Source organism: Camelus bactrianus, chromosome 7 (genome assembly GCF_048773025.1).
Source record: "Camelus bactrianus isolate YW-2024 breed Bactrian camel chromosome 7, ASM4877302v1, whole genome shotgun sequence".
NCBI lineage: Eukaryota > Metazoa > Chordata > Mammalia > Artiodactyla > Camelidae > Camelus > Camelus bactrianus.
In genome coordinates, this window is record NC_133545.1 from 84,672,715 (window position 1) to 84,690,989 (window position 18,275).

Here is an 18,275-nt window from a genome sequence, read left to right on the forward strand (position 1 = left end):
GCTGTACATTTACTGACTCTCAACTCTAGACAAGTTACCTAAGGCCCAGTTTCCTTATCTGTAAGTAAAAAAATAATACCTCAAAGATGAGGATGAAAATGACTGAAACCACAGCACCTAAGGCAAGCTTGCAACTAACGCTGGTCAGCTGGTCACAGTGAGGTCCACGCAGATCTCACCCCTAGACCCCACCCCCAGCTCCCACCAGCCACGGCCGGCTTCAGAGCCCAGAGCCTGCCCTAAGACTGTGTACCTGAGAGAGAACTTGGAGAACATCTATGCTGTTGGCTTTCTGATGTATGGGAGCCCTAAGAAGTGAAAGAGAAAAGAGAAGCAAAAAGGAAGAAAGAGCATCTCAGGGTCAGGCAGGGGGGCGGGCAGAGCAGGCTGGACTTGGGGTCGGGTACCTCGAGACGTCTGTTGGGGAATTTGGTTGTTTTCTACTTAGGTACATTACCGCAAGCAAGGTGAGGAATAAACTATACAGAGTTCCCGGAAAACTCAACTTCGATGTTTTTCAAAACAACCTTTGTATTAATGCCTGAGAACTGAGAACATACAAATTAAATTGAGCAGAACGGCTTATCAATTATAGCCAACCACCAGAAGCACATTATTAGCGATGTTACTAATATCAAAATGACTTCTGTTTGCATTTTACTTGCACTCAAAACTGTTCAGAAACTCTGGATGTTCCGTTGCTCATGTGAGATGGTCTCCTCACATCTTTGAGCTCCAAAAACCATACAAGAGACTTCTTTATTAAAATTACATTAACAGTTAAACCAGCACAACTAGGAATCTGGTCTGGAACGTCTGTAGATGATTTATAGTACTGCTGGTCCTCTCTTTCAAACAGGTGGTACCAACACCCAGCAAAATTCCAGGGAGGAATGGAGGGTATTAAGGACAAGGTCATGGAGGAGATGAATCTCGGAGGGAGGCAGGACCTGCCCAGGGCCCAGCCATTCTTGGAGACGGGCTGGAGGGAAACACCACTGGCATTTGAACAGGACGCTCCTCCGGTGCAGGGGCTGACTGCCGTGTGCGCGCTGCGTGCGGGTCATTGGGCACGTCCACCTCCACAACATACACTCCGAAGGCCATTAACACCTCTAATCAATGTAACAACAAAAAGCAAACCAAAATCCACATACATGTCAAAATGCCCCTGGAGACGGGGGGAAAATCACACCCACTGAGTACCCCTACGTAACCAGAAAGAAGAGAGAACAAGCACAGAGGGTAGGAAGTCAAAGAGAGACAATGAGGGAAACAAAATTTGATGAGGAGCCAGCAGACAAAGGGCATCCTTCAGTGGTTTTCACCTACCAACTCAAGTCCCGGGTCCTTAGAAAACAAAGACCTTCAGAACTTGATCCTACCCATCCCAGCTGCCTCCCCTCCAGCCCTCTCCCCAAGGCGCCCACCCACACCCCCACTTCCCAGACAACTCCTGGTTTCCCTGACCGGATGTGCCGCGCTTAGACCTCTGTGCCCTGGCATGTGCGTTCTGCTCTACTTGGAGAGCATGTCTCAAGGCAAACTCCCAGTCATACTTCCACACCCAGTGCCAAGGTTTGTGAAGCCAGACACAGGCGGCCCCATGCCACCCCACCCTTCCGTGCTCCCGCCCAACTGCACCCCGCTGTCTGCAGCAGGAACTACTGAAGGGCAGGCGCCCCCTTGAGTCCTCGCAGGGAATTGGAGCTCAATGAATTCTAAGTAAATGACCTGGCATGAAAGGTTTCTGTAAAAGGCTAACAAAGCAAATCACACAGAAAGCAGACAATAGATATATTCTACTATTGAAAGCATGTATTTTCTCAACTGATTTTTGGTTGAGCATCACTTAGGAACCAAGCAGAGATGCTCTACCACTTCTTAGCTGCGTATCTGTGGGCAAATTAAGTAACTTCGCTGTGTCTCAAATTTCCACTTACTGAAAGGAAACACCCCTGCAGTGTGGGTAAGAGGACTAATTGATATCTGCTTTTAAAAAAAAGTGACGGAAAGCGCTGACTAAACAGTCATTCTGACTGGCCTGCCGTCATCACAGACATCTTAACAGGATCAGATACAGTACCATCAGGAATGTGAGCACAACGGAATTTTGATTAAAACTATGTTTTTAGGAGAGCTGAACGTCAACAAACCCAACAGCTTGCCCTCTCGCTGCGCTGTGCTCTCTACAGTCCTCAGAACCAATCCCCAGTGACCACTATGACCCCCGGCTCCGCTGACAATGTGGACTCCCAGGTCTCTGGTCTCCGACCACACCTCCTCCTCCTCTAGCTTGCCTGCTATGGACACCTAAAGTCAAGCATTCCTTCAGCTCAGCTCACACATTTTTTTCTCATCTTGTCCCCTCTCAAGGCTTCAGTTAGGATCACTATGGAGATGACCTCACAACCTCTCAATCACATTCAGAACATGTTTCAAGCTGAATTTATCCAACATAGATACTTAATTAGGTGATGAAACATACAGCTTCACTTCTCTTTCATACAATTTTTTCCTTTTTTCCCAAGTCTTACACATCTCACCAGTCCTCAGCTTTCTCTTCCTTTTCCCACCTCTTAAAACTACTTGCTTGCCAAGGTTCCGTCTTTGGTCTTTCTGTTCTGTCTCACTGGTTCTTAACCTCTCTGGAATAATGAACCCTTTGAAAATCTAATGAATGCTATGGATTACTTACTAAAAAGACAAACACACAGGATATATGCATGCAATTTCACCTAACCAATGATCTCAAATAAAAATCTATGTTCATCCACACCAGACTACCACTTACACAAATTTTCATCTAGATGCTATATCCCTTTTATTTCCAAGATACAGCCTAAAGGGCCTCATAAACCAGCATCATGAACTTATTAACAAGTCCAAACCAGAACTCAATATTTCTTCTTCAGAAACTTCCTCTGCCTACACTATTCCTCCTCTAATAATGGCACCACCATGCCTCGAAGCTAGAAGCCTTGGAATTAACAACCTTCCCCATACCACGTCACCAGGTCCTGGCTCAGAATCTCTCCCAATCCAAATTCCTCTTCAGCCTCTTACCCTGTAAGACCTCATTATTCTTTGCTTCATCCCATACCTGCCATGATCAAAAGTCCACCACTCCTCTGACAAGAGCCCGTTACTGACTCTAACAGCTCCATCTTCCACGCCACTACATCACTTCACCTCTAGAAGGTCACGTAGCCTGATTCCCCATCTCAGTTTTCTCCTGCTGTCACTGACAGCATTTGTGATCTAGATTCTCCCAGAATTTCAAAACTATTCATGTGCCTGCCTCTTCTCAAAAGCGTTCATTCGTCAAAGGGCCCAAGGACGGGATGGGCAATACCCAGCCTCTCACCATGAGACCTGGTGACTTGCACACTTACCAACACGTGAACAGGAATCTGACCTACGGCAGAGACGAGATGCTGTGGGCAGTAACATCTCTCCGTTACCTTCTAGGACCTTATTTCCTTTAGGCCTGACCTAATTTAATTTCTCCTATGGCTCCTAAGCCTCTGCGTTAAAGTGAATTTTCACAACTGTATACTGTGAGGCACTCTGTTCCTTAAGAGAATGAAAACATTCAAGTCTTTTATTTTTTTAATCAACTTTAACTATACTGTGTACCGAGCCAGCATACTTAGCAAAACATTCCCTCTATACATTTCTAAACTTATGACTACTTCTGAAATAATGACGTTACTGATATAAATTTGCTTGGAAGAGTAAAATACGCTAAAATTCCAAATTTACTGATAACACTAATTAAGGAAAATAGGAAGTAATGAAAAGGGCTCTGGCCTCAGAAACCGGATCTCAGTCTATAGTCTCAAGTCTGACTCTTTAGTTGTGAGACCTTAGGAACTGGCTTCACCTGGAAACACTTTCTCTTCTGAAAGAGAGAGAGCACTGCCCTTCCCTCCCTGCAAGGTGGCTGTTCAGGTAACATGAGGTAACAGTACCTAGCACAGTACCTGACACGAAGTGTTCAGAAATAGTTTGCTTCCTTCATTTAACACAAAGGACACACTCACATGGAGAAGTTTAGGTGTAAAGGAGCCTACACTTCCACAACTCTGCCAGCACTAAATACGACGTGTAGCTCGTTCTAATAAAACAACAACACCGTCACCCCCATTCCACGAGCGCTTCTAAGGGATCTGGAGCCAGACAAGGGAGCCCGCACGTGGTTCTGCAAGAACTCCATCAGGGCTGCATACACACTGAGCACTAAAGCAGTAACAGGGAAAGTCCACAGTCATTGTGCGAAAACGCATGACTGCCTTTATGCTAGTACTGGAGCTCACGCGGGGTAAAAGGGGGGAAAGTCAAATTAGGCCCAACTCCAAACGACTCCTGAAGAAATCAACACAGCGATGCTGACTTACCTTTCCTGAAACGCCAACAGTACCACCCCAAAATCCATTTAAAAACTTCAAGATTGAAACATTCCACACCAACACTGGTGCCGCTTCGTGCGGTTTAGAAAGCCTGTGCAGGAGAGCACCCCTGGCAGCAGGGAAGGTGCTGAACCAAAGCCGTTTGCGGTAAACGCACACGAGGGGGGCAAACAAGATGATGATTTAGGGGATGGGCACACATGCCGCTGTGAAACCCTTTCCAGACCAGAGCCGCCGCCATGAGCATCTTAAGGAATTCGCGGCTTCACAATTCGACGTCAAGGGAAGGTCGCGCGGCCAGCACAAGGAGGTGAGGAGAGCCCGTTCCCGTCCTAGGGGTCCCTGAGTGCCGGGTTCCCGGCCTCCACCCTCCCCGCACGGGCCCCTCCCCCACTCCCCGCGAGGGCCGCCCAGGACAGGGCCCTCCCGCGAAGCGCCGCGAGCAACGCCCCAGTCCGAGCGGCCCGGCCCCGCCCGACACCACCGGCGCGCGGACGGCGGGGCAGCCCCTCCGGGGTCGGGGCCGGGCTCGGGGTTGGGGTTGGGGTTGGGGTCGCGCGGCCGGGGCCGACGCCGCAGTTGCGCCCGCAGAGACCGGGCGGGGGCCCGCGCGGGCGGGCGCGGCCGGCACCCGGGGCGCGGACACTCACCACACGACGCCGTGGGAGCCCTCGCCGACGTAGCAGGTTGCTGGAGCGCGGCCCCCCGTCGCACACCTGCCCGCGGACCGCCTCGGGGCGCGCGCCCGCCGCCGCCGCGCCGGGCACTGAGCTCCGCGGCCGCCGCTCGGCCAGCGCCGCGCTTCCCGGAGACACCGCGCCGCCGCCGCTGTGGAAGGGAGCAGGACCAGCAGCGCTCGAGAGACCTGACGAGCCGCCGTCAGCTCGACCAACTGCCGCCTGCCTGCCTGCCTGACGAACTGCCCGTTGGGCGGGCGGAGGGAGGGGCGCCGCTGAGGAGGGCGCTGGGGCGGGGCCGGAGCCGCAGAGTGCGCGCGAGCGCGGATTGGCTCCCGTGGCCCCGGGGGCGGGGCTGCGTGCTAAGGGAGGAGACACGTGTGTGTAAACTAGTGTCCCCTGAGATTTGAGAAAGAAAGAGTGGGTCCATTACAGAATATTGAATATAGTTCCCTGTGCTACAGAGAAACCTCTTTCTTCCCACCCTTTTTTCTTCCTTCGCTCTCAACATCATCTCCTGCCTGCCCTTTCCTTCTTTCCTGATGTCATAGCCCAGTGCAAGTGGAGGAGAAGGAGGCAAGCAGTTCACAACTCTCAGTAGCATGATCAGAGGAGGACGCTCCGAGGTGGAGACATTTAAGCCCAGATCTGAAGGGTCAGAAGGAACCAGCCAAGTGCGGGGTGTAAGGGACAGAGAATTGCAGGTGTACAGAATGGAAAGACTACCGTGGATGCACTCCAAGAGATAGCAAATGGGGGAGCGGGAAATGGCAGATGAGGTTATAGAGGGGCCAAAGCCGGGAAAGGCCATGGAAAACCTCACCTGAACTGTCCGGGGAGGCGGGTGTGTTCCATGGCTTAATGAGAAAAAAAAAAAAAAAAAAAGAAGAAGAAGAAGGAAGGAAGAGAGAGAAGAAGAAGAGAAGGAAGGAAGAGAGAGAGAGAGAAAGCGAGCAAGCAAACAAAGCAAGCAAGCAGAACCAAGATGAGTTCTGAGGCTGAGAAGGTGAGTGAATGAGAAATGGAGAAGCTGGATGAGCCTGAAAGAACGTGTCTGGACTGCCTCTCTCAGCTGAGGCTCTACACCTAGATTTTGGATCCTGTCAGCCTCCTCTTCCCACATACTTATTAGTTCATGTAAGTGGAGCTATTTCTGCAGCACCAAGGCCTAGTTCACTTCAAACAGCGCCAGACAGTTTTCAGTGTCTCTACAACTTTGTTAGGGCTGCCAGAAAAAGCACTGCAAACTGGGTGGCTTAAAGAACAGAAGTGTGAGATGTGCAAATAGTAACTACTGTATATAAAATAGATTAAAACTTTCCCGTGAGTTTTATGATTGTTCTTTTGAAAATGATGTGTTTTCTCCTCCTCTGGGTACTATTAAAAATTTCTCCTTGATTTTGATTTTAGCATCTCGTCTATGATGCATTTATGTTTTTTTCTTTTATTTTTTGTCCTTGAGATTTATAGAGATTCTGAATGTTTTGCTTGACCACTTCTCTGAGATAAGAAAACTCTCAGATATTGTTTCTTCAAATACTAGCTCTATCTCTATCCCACTTTTCTCTCACTCTTCCTCCCTCTCCTGCTTCTCCTCCACCTCTCCCCTTCTCCTTCTTATCTATCTCTCACTCTCTCTTTGCATGTTACTTCAATAGTATACATATACATTAGTGACTTCATTGCATGCTTATGTGTTACTTATGTTCCTTTTATGTTCTTATCTATTTTCCATTTTTCTTTGTTTCAATAATTATTTTATATTGGTTTATCTTTCAGATCACTAATTGTCTTTTATGCATTGTCTGTAGTTTTACTTATTGTATTTTTACAAATTTCTAATTGAACAATTTTGTACACGAAGCATTGTAATCATATTTCACTTGAAGTCAGTGACTGATAACTCCAACATATAAGACATATTTGGATCTGTTTCTGTTGTCTTTTTTTTCATAATTTCCTAATATTTTGGCCTGGCTCCAGGCATGCCTGATAATTTCTTATTTAATGTTGGATACTGCTTATAAAAATACATGCAGAGGAACTGGAAAACATCATACTGCTCCACAGAGGATTTAATTTTCTTTTGTCAGGAAGATAACGGCAGACAGATCTTCTGATCCAGTCAAGACTGGTCCATTTTTATACTTTTCCTACTCCAGGGATATAGCCTCCTGGTTGCAAGGGTAAGATTGTGTCTTCTTATTTTTCTGGGCCATAGCTGTAAGTGGCCATTAGTCTTAACAGTTTTAGTCTTCTCTTGCTCTGGCTCACAGAATGAGGTTGGTTCTAACTTCTTTTCTTCAGGATAGTCCTCCAAGTCACCTTTCCCACATGTGGAGAGTGATGTCTGCTCACAACCCTGGAACGCTGCTGGCCAGTGTCCTTAGCCTCGCTCATGATTTCTCCTCTGTTTCTGGGACATGAATAAGGGTATCTTCTTTTCTTGGCAATATCTTCCTGATTTTTCCTCTGTGTATTTTATATGTCATTACTCTGTATTTTCAGTAAATACGTGGTCAATGATGTTTTGTACATTTATTTTCCTACTCCACCCCCTTTCTGATCTTCTACACTTTGGGGATGAATTCAGATATAATTTACATTAAGTTTATGTATGATTATTCATGATTTATATTATACCATTAAATAATACCTTTTAATAATATATTTATATAAGCAAAATACTAGCAAACAAAATTCAATGGCATATTAAAAAGATAGTGTACCATAATCAAGTAAAATCTGTCCCTGGGTTTCAAGGATAGTTCAACATATGCAAATCAATCAATGTGATGTGCCATATTAAAAAAATGAAGGCTAAAGTCTATACAATCATCTCAATAGATGCAGAAAAAGTGTTTAACAAAATGTAAAACCCTTTGATGATAACTCTCAACAAATTAGGTATAGAAGAAAAGTACCTCAACAAAATAAAAGTTGTACATGACAAGTTCACAGCTAAGATTATGCTCAATGTTGAAAAACTGAAAGGTTTGCCTCCAAGAGCTGGAAGAAGGCAAGGATGTCCATTTTTATTATCCAACATAGTACTGGAAGTCACAGCCAGAACAATTAGGCAAGAAAAAAATAAAAGGCCTCTAAGTTAGAAAATAAGTAAAATTATCTCTGTTTGCAAATGACAAGACCTTATATGTAGAAGACTCTAATGACTACACACACACACACACACACACACTCACACACACACGCCAACACACACCAACACACAAAAACCTATTGGGACTAATAAACAAATTCAGTAAAATTCCATGATACAAAATCCATATTTATAAATCAGTTGAGTTTCTATACACCAAACTATGCAAAAATGAAATTACAAAAACAACCTAATTTATTACAGCATCAAAAAGAATAAAATATTTAGAAAAAACTTAACCAAGAAGGCAAAATACTTTTACACTGAAAACTGTAAATCACTGATGACAAAAATTAAACAGACATAAATAAATGGAAAGACATTCATGTTTATAGATTGGTACAATACTGTTGAAATGTGTGTACTATCTAAAGTGATCTATAGAGTCAATGATATCTCTTTTAAACTTCCAGTGGCCTTTTTCAGATATGGAAAAACAATTCTAAAATCCAAATGGAACCACAAATATCCCAAATACGCTCTTGAAAGAGAACAAAGCCTAAGGTATCACACTTCCTAATCTTAACCTATATCATAAAGCTATATTAATCAAAACAGTATGGAATTGGCATAAAAACCAATATGTAGACCAGTAGAACAGAATAGAGAGCTCAAAATAAATCTACACATATAAGGCCAACTAACCTTTGACAGGAGCACCAAAAATACACAAATGGGGAAACAATAGTCTCTTTAATAGTTTGGGGAAAACCAGATATCCACATACAAAAGAATGAAAGTAGACTCTTATCTTACACTATATACAAAAATTTAACTCAAAATAGATTAAAAACTTAAATGTAAGACCAGAAACCATAGAACTCATAGAAGAAAACATAGGATAAAATTCCTTGACCAAAAAAACAAACAAACAAACAAAAAAACTTGTCATGCGTTCCCTACTATGACACCGAAAGCACAGGCAAAAAAGCAAAAATAGATAAATTTGATTCCGTCGAACTAAAAGGCCTTTGCACAGCAAAGCAAATGATCATCAAAGTGAAAGGCCAACAACCTCTGGAATGGAAAGAAGCATATTTGCAAACCATATACCTGATAGTGTGTTAATAACCAAAATACATATAAAACTCCTAAAACTCAATAGCAAAGCACCAATCTGATTTCAAAAAATGAGAAAAGGAACTGAATAGACATTTCTCCAAAAAAGACAAACAACTGGCCAATGGGTATATGAAAAGGTGCTCAACATCCTTCGTCAATAAGGAAATGCAAATCAAATCACATCACAATGTGGAAAAAACCCAATGTGCTATCACCTCATATTTATAAGGATGGCTATTATAAGCAAACAAGCAAACAAACAAACAAAATGAAGAAACAGAACAAGATACCACCATTTGTAAGGATGTGGAGGAAATGGAACCCTTGAACACTGTTGGTGGGAATGTAAACTGCTTATACCTATTACGGAAAACAATACGGAGATTCCTCAAAAAATTTAAAGAACTATTGTATAATCTGGCAATCCCACTTCTGGGTATATGGGCAAAGGAACTCAAATCTGAATCCCTAACAGATATCTGCACTCTCAGGTTCACTGCAGCATTACTCACACTAGCCAAATATGGAACCAACCTAAATGTCCATTGATAAGCAAATGGATAAAGAAAACGTGGCATACATATATCTAAATAACGGAATACTATTCAGAAGAAAACACAGCCATTTGTCAACAATATGGATGAACCCAGAGGACATTATCCTACGCGAAACAGGTCAGACACAGCAGAACAATAGATTGCATATTTACTGAACAAGGTAAGGCTTGCTGACGGAGGGAGAATTTGAGTCACTTGAATGAGATATGACGGATATGGCTGGTTTTTAAACATGAGGGAGAAAAGGAACTGAAATGAGAATTGACAAGTCTAAATCCTTTTTCAAATTATATGAAGCCTTTTTAAATCTAGTTTCTGCTACTTTTTCAGACTCACCTCTAACCATACACTTCTTTATACAATTTTGCAAGTTTTCAAGACGCGTAATGAAGGCTAATAGAATAATTTAAATTAAATCCAATTATAAAAAACTGCTCGTAGTTCCCAGAACACATCATACTCACTTAACTTTCTATACACTTTCCACCTAAGGCCTTCTGTCAGCCTTTAAGTATACTGTCTTGTGTCAGCAAAAATGCAGCCTCCTTGAAGCTGTTCTTAACTCATTCAGTCAGATGTGGGAGCTTTCTCTTTTATTTCCATCCCATGCCACATTTATCACTATTGAGACAATAATGCTACATAATTGAGAAAGCTGACATGATTTTGGAGGAATTTCTGTGAGGATTATGAGGAAAGAATAGATTTTGGAAATCTGCAAATATAAGCATTTGGTTTCTGATGAAGAACGAATGTTTAAACTCTAAGCAAATTTGAAGTACCCTGTTGAGAGGACAGGTTAAATATATAAAGTCATAATACCATGTGAGGTAGGTGACAAGATTGACTGAGAAGCACATGTTCTTGTTGGGATTCCAGTTTTTACTTGGATCTGAATCATGTTATCCATTTCGCTTTCTAGTTCTTCTGGCTAATGGGAAATAAATAAAAGTGTGCATAATTCTAAATGTACAATAGAAACAGGTCTATTTAAAACCCTTAATAGGAACTGTATTTACTAGAGAGATGGTCATTACAAAAGTTAGCACTTAGATAAAACTTTAAGTTTCTTTGCTTCAGTTGTTGTAAACATTTTGAAATTGTTAGATAAATACTATCATTACCTTACATCGAAACTGTGTCCTCATAAATATTCAGATACTCATTAACCAATTAATATCTATTGCATTTCCTATCTGTAATATAATTCAATTCCTCTCTATATTATGATTCCTTTCTAAACTATAATTTCTATCAATATTATCAAAATCCCAGAGTAACAATTTAAACTCAGATTAGGGGGATTTGATTTATAAGAAAATGTATTTTGTCTTAAGAAGAATATGCAAGTTAACAGCATCATTGCTTCATTTAGACCTCCTGAAGTTTGCTGCATGTTACTTTTTTTATTCTTTACTTAAATTTTTATATTTTATTACTTTGTGTTTTACTCTTCTGTCATCAATATAAAGTAATAAATCTGTAGAGAAAATTGTCAAAATAAATAAAAGTAGAGAAAGGTTTTTAAATTGTTTGCAATAACATTAGTCAATACTTTTATGTATGGAATGCATCCAATTATTCCTAGCTCTTTTTTCTATGTATCCACTGGACCAGTTTTAGACACTCTCAAATTAGCTTTGTACTGAGAGTCCAGGAAAACTTCAAACACAATGTTCATTGGAGAAAGATGTAAGCACAACTGTCAAAACCATAGAAAGTTACCCTCTCCCTTTTCTTACAACTTTCTGAGTTATGAAGGTAAAAGAAAATGCAATTAGAATTATCCACTAAGAGCTTTATTTGCCACCTGCCATTCTCCGAATGCCTGCTGATAAAAGTGAGTTTTTAACTTGCAGATTTTCCTTGATAGACTGGAATTAGGAAAGTTTCCCTGTAAAGTGAGTGCTCCAGCTGCCACATGGGGATAAATATAGAATCAATCAAATCAAAGTTTGGCAATATGGAAGCAAAAAAATGCATTTGATCTGTCCCAAAGATTTGTTATCTGCATAGAAATAAAATCATTAACTCATTTGTTTTTTAAATTTTCCAAAGCTTAATTATAGCTTATTTGTTCTTTGACGTGATTGTCTCTCACCTCTGGCTAGGAGAGCAGGTTTAACTGAGTTGTTCTTGTATTTCTCACTACTTGTGGGTGAAATAACTTTCCAGGCCACAAACCCAAGTTGGTAAGGGACAGTGATGTGCCACACTGTTCCCAGGCCTATATAGCCACACAATGTATGCGAGTCACATGACTTTAGCAGCCTTGGACAGGGTCATGAAAACTCATGCCAGAGTGAGCAAAACTGTCTCACTCTTTTAGCAACTACAGTGTGTAAACTACAGTTGTTTTGTTTTAAAAAATTTAAACAGTAACCCTGTTAGTTTTACTTCTGTGGCAAAATTACCTCTACAGGGAAGCTGACCCCATTCCACCATCCTTAAAAACAAACGATTGGCATATGGACAGAGATTCCACCTGCATAATAAAGCTCCATGCTCTGAAGCTTTTTAAAATTAAGAAATCACCACTAAAAGGCAAGCTGCGTGAAGGTATATATGTGTCAATTATCTGTCATTACTCTTGACATTTCTGGACATCATGACTAATTTCAAGGCTTCCATGGGGAAGATGCTCTGGGTTGATCAGAGCCAAGAAAATTAAGTTCAGATGTTAAATTGGATACAGATTAGGTTAGTTTCCAACAGGACCAGACCTAGTGACTCAGGGTTATTTGGGTACTTGGCTATATTCCCTGCTATTTCTCAGAAGAAGCTGCTGCTTCCTCACCAAACGGATCACTATTTCAGGAAGTAATCTTCCCCATACCTGCACTGTGTGTGTGTGTGTGTGTGTGTGTGTGTGTGTGTGTGTGTGTGTGTGTGTGTGTGTGTGTGTGTGTGTGTCTGTGTCTGTGTGTCTGTGTGTATTTACACCATCCTCACCATTCCCTACCCCTAGATAAAAACAATGAAAAACAAGAAAATCTTTACATTTATTCTTGGCATTGTTTCAACCTTCTCAACCTTACTTCAACCAGCAAAGAAAAATGTCAGAATGAACACATGATGTTACTTTTCAATTATTTTTTAAACTAGGCACCAAAGTGCCCAGAGAGAGGAAGTACTGTCGTTATCACAGCTGTCACTGTGAGAGAGGAAGGGGGCAGGGCACAGCCATTCAAGAAATGCTACAGCAAGTAACATCAAAATGGTGAAAGATTCAACCCCCAGTAGGCCTTGAGGCTCAAGATGATGGGAGATTTAACTTCTAGCAGAACTTGAGCTTCATTATATGCTTATTGTAATATGTTAGCATGGTGAATAACTTGCCTGCAGGTGCCATGGCAGTCCCAATGCTAGCCGCAAAAGGTCAAAGAGTGGGAAATGGCCAACTTCTTGGGAATCCCAGCTCCTTCCCCAGGCTAGTCAGACTGGTCCTTCCACTTATTAGCATATGAAGCTCCCAAAGCCCTTAAGAAAGGGCAACACTGCCCCCTCACTGCCTGCACACTATGGATCTGAGCACCCAACCCCCACACCCTGTGGCCATTCTCTTGCCTTTCCATGTATCTCTCTAAATAAATCTACCTTTACTTAACTGTGGCTTGCTCGTGAATTCTTTCCTGTGCGAAGCCAAGGACCCACGCTTGGCGGGGCCCGTCCCAGAGGCTCAACTGAAGCCTGGGACATGGCCCTCCTCACGCCCCACATCTGTTTTCCTGCATCAACTGCAGGTTTCCTTCTGGAACACTGAGATTGTTTGCTTCCTGTCCTTAAGATACGGGAGTAAGCACTCCATGTTCTCAAAGAAAGTAGAGACAGGGAAGCAAAGAAACAGCACTAGAGAAGGGGAGAGGAGAAAGTAAATGGAAAAGAAGGAAGAAAATTATAGGCATGTCCTCGTATCATCAGTAATTTAATTAGGAGTCAACTCTGCTGAGAACATAATGTGTGCTTTCACCAGAAAAGGAAACAAGGATGAAATGGCATGGGACCCCCAAAAGCACTAATTTCTTCTAGCCTCTGTCCTGAGATTTGAAACTTGCTTCATAAAGTTCAAGACCTAAAATTTTGTATAGTTGATCAATAATTCACTTCACTTCACAAAACCACTCTCAGTAATGACCCAGGGATTCAGTCTTCTCTTCATGCAGAGACTTTTAATACATGAATTACATTTTATGACCAATAACTCATTAATCTCTGCAATAACTATACTCAGTTGAACATTATTATCTCACATTATGGGTAAAGTGATTGAGGGGAGTTTTGGACTTGCTGAAGGTCAAACTGAAATCAGTAGCAGAAGTGAGATGAGGTATGAATGTGATTCCATGACTCTAAATCCTAATTCATGGTATGACTTAGAAAAGGCCAACCTTTTATTTTTAAATTCTTTTTTGGCCTCCCTCAAAACTTGCCCTTATTAGTTACACCTAAAATGTCATCATACCATTTTAATAAACTGTTAATAAGGAAATCTCAACTTCAATATTAACCATCATTGCAAAGTAAAATTATATTTTTCTCTATGAGTTTTACATTTTAAAATAGCAACTACAATAAAAATGAGGTCTTATATTTAAAACACATGAAAATCAGTTTAACTTCATCCTGTTCTTAAAACTGTTGACTAGGTACTGAAGAATTTCTGTATGGAGATATGCCAGTCTAAATGTGAAGTATGACAGAGAAACAGTGGTAAAGAGTTGGAGAAATGAAAAAAAAAAAAAAACCCAAAAAACAAGATACCACGAGTTTCTTTCAAACCTTAAAAAAACTGCGTAAAAGTTTTTCTCACTGATGAAATGAGCTCTTTACACATAAATTATATTGCAATAACAGAGCTCCTGGGTAGAAAAGAGTTCCTTCTCCTGATGGCAAAAATTAAAATAATCACAGATGGCTAATGATCAAAAATACTGACTGACAGCTCTGAAGTATAAGACAGAGAATATTCTCAGGGTTTCTTAAGCCAACACTCAAAGCTGTTTAAGAAACCTACAGAGCTTTTTCCCACTGGATAAGCATATACAGGGGAGCTCTTACTCGATTCTGGAAAGTACTGTATAGTCCCACAGAGCTCATTCAAGAAAGTTGATGGCGGCCCTTGTCCTTATGTTTACATTAGTACTGGGGGCAAAACCTAAGAATTCATCAGGGGAAGGCAGCCCATAGCAATTTCTAAAATGGTACTGAAAACTTTTATAATTCAGGTCAGGAACCTAGTCTCTTATTTTAAAATACAGGTGGGAAAAAGGAGGATCTGCCCAGCAGAATTAGCAAAGCCTTTAAAAAAAAAAAAAAAAAAAGGACCAATATTAATAGTAACAACTACTAACACTTAGTAGGTATCTTTTAACTATTTTAAGCATGTTACTTATTTACATCATTTAATTTTAACAAACAGCCTTGTGAAATACCTCACATTATTATTCACTTTTTTTTTGATGAAACAGAGTGTAAAAAGTCCAAAAACATGGCCAAGGTCACACTGCAGCTGATAAACAGTAAAGCAGGGGCTCAGACTGGTTTCTAAGCCCAGTGCTTAATTCCAATACAGCTATTGCATGAATTACACAATTCGGATATAAATTCAAGAGCATCTTTGATGAGACCAACAACAAAATGTCATAGTCTGGACAACCTGAAAAAGATCTGAGAGACCATTTGCTCTCACAACCACCCAATGTAACAAGTATGGTATTACTAGATCTAACAATGATTAAAAAGTGACAGCATTTAATTATATTCATTTATTTACTTACTCATCTGTAAAATCAAAAAGTGACTAATATATTAAATACCAACAAAAAGTGACTAATATATTAAATACCAACAAGTTCTGGTTTTTGGAAATCCAAATACACATATGTCACAATGTCCCTGCCTTTTTAATGCTTATAATCTAAGTGGAGACATACATGGTATGTATGTATCATACATTTGGTGGCTCATGCAAGCTGTGTGTGCCAAAGGTTACAGGCACTGAGTGGAGAGAGTAATTCTTTCTACCTGGGGCACAGTTATCAGAGAAGGCATCACATACAGGTAAGGGCAAGACAAGGCCATCACTTACAGGAAAAGGTTTTGAGGGGTGGGTGGATCTTTGTGACAGAGGAGAAGGTTGAAAAAGGATTATCTTGGCACCTGTAGTAGTTCTACACATGCTGATTGAATTAATAATCTATATATCTCACTTGGCAAGTTATAATCATAAATATACAAATTCCTTTGTAAATACAGTCACGTTAACAAAACAAATGTTGTGGAGTTTCATAAGCAGGAATCCTTTTTAAAGGGCTTTAAATTTTTTAGAGGGCTGTTACAAAGGGCTTTGGGAAGCAAAGCAGAATATTTAGAGAGAAAACTTACTGTTCTTAGCACTGGCTGAAAGAAGTTACAAATTAGTCACCATTCAAATGGCTGCTTTTTGATATTCCTGCCAGTACTGCTTACAATGTGTGATTTCTTCATTTGGATGTTACTTGTTCTGACTCAAACATTTCCAAGTCAACTCACTGTACTTCACAATACGCTGAAATGAGTAAAAGTATTAAAAGCATGCCTGAGGTGACAGAAACTCTGAGGCTCATTTCCATTTCTTCAAGTGTATTTGATGAATGATGTGACAAAGGAATCCTAATTAAGGTTGAAATCCTGAATACTAAATAAATGAGAAGTGCCACTCCATTCATCTTCCACAGTGATAATACTGCCACTTCTGCTTCTCTGTAGCCTGGCCCTTGACTTTTTAGGAAACCATTCCTGTGTATGTTCTTCCTCTATCACTTTGGCTGAGAGTAGTTTTAGTCAAGCCAAAAATCTGAGAGGTCTGTCTCTCTTTGTCCTTTTTCTTCTCACTGACTCATCTGTAGCAAAAAGCAAACTTTTTTTTTTTTTTTAACATTTAATCTCAAAAATCGCTTTACTTCTAATAGGGCAGTTCCTGTTTCTCCTCACATTACAATATCTCAAGGCAAAATTATAAGATGACTCTTCTAAGAACTAAAACATAAAGCAGTTAGGATAGTTTTAGTAAAAGTTAGCTATTTCATGATACCATATTCATTGTTACTATTATTATTCATATTATTATTATGAGGCAACATGTAACGATGCAAATTATTTCATTTCTCAATCACTGGGGAACCTTAGGCAAGTTACTTAATATCAACCTAACTCTAGTATCTTGATTTTGAAACTCTTCTGCCAACCGTGGAAGAAAACCCATTGATACTAATGTTTTGGTTGAATTCATTCTATTTTGAATATTTTCACTAAAAGTGAGATTGTCCTCTGGGATAACTTAGCCTAGAGAAATAAAAATTTACATTCACAAAAAAGCAACAAATGCAAATGCTTATAGCACCTATGGTCAGAATCATAACCATTAAATGCTGGATCAGACACTAATGTCCTTCAAAGGGTGAATGGATACACAAATGATGACCCATCTATAAAATGAGATACTATTCAACATTAAACAGGATGAGACATTCTAAATATTTGATTCATTTTAAACTAGTGTAAATACAGCTATAAACTCTTATACTTGATTCAGTTACTGAAATATTTCAAGGTATGTTTTGACAACCTGGCTATGTTAATCTTCACTTACAAGTGTAAATCTTAAGAAATCTCAATACAGATCATGTACACATGATCAGATTTAACTTTTGAATGAGATAACCTGTAACTGTAAAATGCACTGTATTTCAAGAAGAAAAGGAGGTGACATATCTTATTCATCCTCTGATGTGGGTTACATTTTAAAATGACAATATTTGAGATTCCATAAAAATGTTACCGAGAAAACACAAGAAAATGAAACTGTCTTTATTGTCTATTCTTTCTGTTTTAGTCAGGTTCCAGTTTTGAAATTATATTGACTTCATAAAATAAATTTGAAGACTTTCCAGTTTTGGTCTGAAATAATTGCAATAATTTTGAAATTATCTGTCCTTTAAAATGAAATAGAACTTGACTGGAAATTCATCTGATCTTGGTGCCCTTCACCGATTTGTATGGTGGTAATAGATCCATTCCAATTTTTACTTTCTGGTTAGGTCAGTATTGATCATTCACATTTAAATAGAAAATCAGATGTTTCTCAGGGTTTTCAAATTGCCATGGGTTTGCAGGTAATGTTCAAACATACTTTTTTTAAGTTTGTCTGTATTAGAGGTGTTTGCTTTTACATTCCAAAATTTTTTGTTTTTCCTCTCTCTCCTCTTGTTTAAAACCATGTTCAAGACATGTTTAATTTTATTGGTCCTTTCAAATACCCAACATTTGGATATAGTTACTACTTTTGTTTTATTTATTTCTTCAGCAAACACTTACATTGCATTTATTCCGTGCTAAAGACTGCTTTAAGCACTTTACAAATACTAAC

General features: G+C 40.4%; 1 protein-coding gene across 5 annotated transcripts in view; it reads right to left on the reverse strand.

Moving 5' to 3' along the window:
• LOC141578200 (uncharacterized) overlaps positions 1 to 18,275 on the reverse strand; it is a 76,852-nt gene that overhangs the window by 27,048 nt on the left and 31,529 nt on the right. Inside the window, exon 1 of one of the 5 annotated variants that reach the window (XM_074367778.1) lies at positions 5,063 to 5,399. The exons of the other annotated variants lie outside the window; for them this stretch is intronic. The gene's annotated coding sequence lies outside the window, so the exon portion shown is untranslated. Of the gene's footprint in view, positions 1 to 5,062; positions 5,400 to 18,275 lie in introns of those variants that run through there. 5 annotated transcript variants of the gene reach the window in all.